A 5000-nucleotide genomic window follows, 5' to 3' on the forward strand; every position below is an offset into this window, starting at 1 on the left:
ACATGTATTACTTGTCTTGTCTCTTTTACAAATTACAAGAGTCTTAAATCTCTTCAGAAGAACATTTTCTAGCATGCGATACATCTGTTACAGTGATTAAAGAGGTACTGTCCTTTCTTACTTCCAGTCGCATTCCAGAAGACCTCAGGTGTTCTCCACACATCACCAATAACTGCCATGTACTGTATCCCGAACATCAAAACCAGTTTAAACCATATTTACATTGCTCACTTTCAACAATCACTTATCTTATTCAGGGTCATTGTTGCCCAGAGCCTACTCCAGAAAGCATTGGGTGCAAGGTGGGATTCACTCTAGACAAGATGTCTGTACATTGTAGAGGACATATTCAAAGCAAGGACAATTTTACAGAAGCCACTTAACCTGCCACGTCTTTGGACTGTGGGAGGAAACCCACATGAATACAGGGAGAATATTACAAACTCCATATGGATAGCACCCTAGGAATTGAACCCAGGGCCTCAGCACTGCAAGGCTGCCATGCTGATCACTGTGCCACTGTGTTCCACATTGAACCTTATTTTGCAACAAATTTGGTTTGTAAGTAATATATACATGTATATACTTTATAGATTAGATCACATCTCCATATACAGCACATCTTGATCTGTCATTATTGGATAGATGGACATGTGCAATTATTTCTGTGACTTGAAAAGATTTGTTCTGAAAAACAGTCTGAAAATATTAATTATTGCCTATTCAATGGGAAATGATGCTTCGCTTGTTGAAGTTGAAACCTTCAGTGCTTCGTTTCTCTACTCTTCTCTGTTCCACTGTAAAATAAATAAACATTGAAGATAGCTCCTTGAGTTTATTGCTTGTAAGCTCTAGTGAGTGAACACGTGATCTGGTTTTAAAGGGACTTTTAACACACTGTGAAATAGCTTTTTAATTCAATGTTATATTGGCACATGTGGCTTACAAATAAATAAAGGGGTGAACATCAGTTACTTAAATGAATAGGTTACAATGCAGGGGCAAAATGCACTCAACATTTGATGTAGAATTGTCCCTGGTGGATGATAAAGCTGCCAGTCTTTGCTCAAAGGAAGCCCTTGAATAAAGAAAGGATTGAACTCCCTACTTGAACTCTATGTCCGGTGGCTTTGACAGGTCATATCTAGGGGAAAGCTGTAACACTAAGGGGTTTAAACTAGAAATCTTGCAGAGGATATGCAAAGGCATTGACTTTGTTTCCCGTCTGTCACCTTTTTGCATTACAATCATTTCTAAAAAAGGGGGGTTAATTAACCGGGACTTTTCAGACAGTATACAAAAACAGTGTATTGTTTTTGTTTTTTTCTGCACATGACAGATCATAAGTTATTTTATTTACAGATATTTAAATATTAATAGACTATTCAGAGCATTATGTTCAATGTCTCTCCATCGGTATCCTTATGTGTGTGTAATGTGAAATGCCTCAAATAAGGTTTGAAATTGTGGTACAATATACCATAGACCAAGTGGAGGCATATGCAGTGAAGTGCAGTAACAGTGATAAAGGACAGAAAAGAATGGTAAAGCATGTAAAAATGACCTGTAACTTTGCTAAGGCAAACAACATAGGCAAAGTGTAAATGTGGCACAGCTACAGTATCTGCATATTGTAAAAAATCAACTATTTAAAGCTCTGCTGATTTTTCAGTGATTAGATGCAAAGACACAGTTATGCCAAGGTCCAAAGCAACCCAGCCAGTGATGAATCATACTCAGAATTAAGGAGGATCCTGAGCAGTTCTTTTCCCCTTGTATTCCAGGGCAATGAGCAGCTTTGAAATGGTTCCAGTAATATAAAGGTGCCTCATTTCTTCCAAAAGCAGTCTGAATGCAGCTGGGTTCAGGCAGTGTCACAGTCCAACCCACCCCTGGGGAGTTCCACATGCAAAGAGAGATAATTCCTGAACATGAATCCTCTTAAGGACCATGTGTTGATCAGCTGTTGTGTTCCTTCTGGTTGCTCAACCTAATATCTGTACAGCCTGCCTGTGTCATAGGAATTACTCCATACACTGCACAGGATTATGTCTATGGCATTCTGAATGGTGATTTCACATGGCTTTGGAATAGCAAAATCTGGACCTCCTGATATTGATGAAGATGAAAGAAGAAAAAAAGAATGCCACGTTGCAGCTATTTTATTTTTCATACTTCACACAGTTTTTTTTTGTATTTTGCAGCATTTTACACAAGCCCTCTTTAATGCTTTAAATCTTTTGATTTGTATGAAACAGTGTGGGGGCAATGTGTTTAATACTAATCACACAGGCACCCTCGTACTTGCTTTCAATGTTTGTTTTGAAATAAGATGAGGGCTCTAAGTACTGAAGATACATTTAAGCCTAACACCTAGAAAGCAATCTTTCACGCTTGAGCTTAGGTAATGCCGCTGAAATCAAAGTATTTTAAAATGCCTGTAAAAAAAGGGCATCCTGGCTGTTTTATTTTGAGGCAAACAGGCAAAAGTGCCTCTAGAATACTTACTTGCCTTTATTTGCCTCAACATGCAGTTAGTAGCCTCCTTGGGTGGCAGTTACTACTCCTAATTCAGCTGTGCTGAAAACGCTCCTTCAGTTGCCCTTGGTGCGTCTTGGACATACAGTACAGTGCAAACTTAAACACCTTTGTTAACATTACTTAAAAAGAAGTAATAAACTAATAAATGAGGAATTTTAAGATCTGTTTTGATGCTTCAAATTATAGAATGTGACACTTGGAATAAGATATTTTAGCAAATACGGCTACATCTGAAAAGTAGGTAAACTATGTGATGGAGCAGTAAAAAGCTAGTGGGAGCCACACAGGTGAATCTGATGCATCAGAAACAAAACAGGGTGCTGAATTTCTCACTTCAACGTGTTGAACAGGGAAATTGAGAAAAGGCGTTTATGTTAACATTTCTTTATGGCAGACTTGCATTTTATTACGTTCACGGTTGCAAGTATCTTATATTTTTGTTTAAATTATGTTGTAATATTAGCTTTTTACTTCAGAACATAAGTGTCAAAGTGCAGATACAGACACTTTAAAGACTAAATTCTATGTGTAGAAAACAGTGGTGATACATCGTTAACATCTCTAGATTACATTTCTATCATTTATTTATGCAGTGTGTTTTTAACATTGATACAGTGTATGTAATCCTCAAGCTAATAAGAAAATGGGAATTTGCTTAATTGAGAAGAAAATATAAGTGTATATAGAGCAGGTAAATCAATATGTCGAGGCATATTTTAAAAAGGGATTATGCTGTTCTGAAGTATAGCAATTTCATGCATTGAGCAATAAAATGCATTGAGTTCTCATAATAGCAGAAGCAGATTATTTGCTTGTGTCTGAAAAAATAATTTAGCTACCACACTTCACTGCCCTTCGGGCTGCATACAATTTCCATCCACAACTTCATTACACATTTATCCTCTAGAGAGTCTGTACAGTACTTCTTTATCTCTTCTTCCCTCAGAACACTGGACCCAGGCATCAACATGCAAGGTGTGAATTTTCATGTAGATAGCCTCTTTTAGTAATAGAAAGAACAGAGATCGATAAAGAACAGAAGATGGTAACAGCTGTAAGCAGGCTTGTTCGGAGGCAGTAATCCTGATGAATAATGTTGCTGTCATAACAGCAGGGATAATTTAATGCTGACACTTAGCAGCATGATGAATAGCTTGTCAGACACAGGCAGTGACAGAGTCAAGTGAAACTGCCCATGACAAGTTCTGAAATATTAATCTTCTACCAGACTGTGACTGTGCTGAAAGGGTGGCACCGTGTCCAGGACTAAGGAAGTGAGCTTCCTTAGAAGTACAAATTACATATTTTAATAACACCCTATACTCTCATCAGGATGTATTGTTCCCATTTTGTTCCTGCTGTATCACAAAAAAAAACACACACCCAGAGATTGCACAAATTAAAGACTTCACAGGGGATAGTTTAAGATCCCAGAATTATCTTGACTGTTATTTTTTTTTACAAATTATTACAATACATAAAGGAGGAGGGCAATGAACAAATGGGAAAAATGTCTACTTGGCGAATCCAATACATTGTTTCTTTCCTGTCCAAGGTAGGTTTTGAATGTCCAATGTTAGTCTGAGAGGGTACAATGCAGGGCTGCAGGACTGTTTTATATTTATTCCATCCTTTGGTACACTTGCATACATAACATTTGCAACAAACTGATGCATGGTTCTGTATTTCTGTATGAATATATGCACAGGTATTCTAGAAAGATGCTCAGATGACTGTGCTCTGCCTTTTGATACTTAAAAGTGCTCGGACATCACAAGGGAAGAGGGGACACTGGGGGAAGGATTCCTTGTGAGATAATGCATTTACAGTTCGTTCACGTTAAAATGATTTGACAAGGACAGCCTGTTTGTCCCTGGTTAGAAAGATTGGGACCTATGAAAGGAAACTTAAATTGATTTGATTCTCAACTCCCTTATCTAAAATGTTTAAGAATAGAACAGTTTTATGATTTATTACTTCAAAGCAATAAAGTCTCTTGTTGACAGAAGCTGAATATTCGCTTACTTCTTATCCTGACAAGCTGATCTGTTTGTCAACTGTGGTTAGCCCCCAATAGCAAAGGTTCACATTAAGCTCAAAAACTGATTTTGAATTTGTTGACACAGGTTATGAAAGGAATAATAGAAGAGATAAGGACTTTAATTATGATGTTCTTAAGACAGCTTGTACAGTATGTGTAAAACATTTTTGGAATAACTGGATGAAATGTACACATTTACCTTGTGAATATATAAGAATAGAATTTTTAAAATACCATATTTGCACGATTGTATAATTTAGCTCTGTTAATTTATTCTTTAATGAGAATATCTTGTTTCACTGTATGAAATGTTTCCACCATCAATTTTTTAGCTTTTTGTCATATCAATAAAGGGGCGCTGTTGGAAAGAGCATGCTACTGGATGTTGACCTTTGAGTATAATCTACATCTATCAAAA

Source organism: Atractosteus spatula, chromosome 12 (genome assembly GCF_055471065.1).
Source record: "Atractosteus spatula isolate fAtrSpa1 chromosome 12, fAtrSpa1.hap1, whole genome shotgun sequence".
Taxonomy (NCBI): domain Eukaryota; kingdom Metazoa; phylum Chordata; class Actinopteri; order Semionotiformes; family Lepisosteidae; genus Atractosteus; species Atractosteus spatula.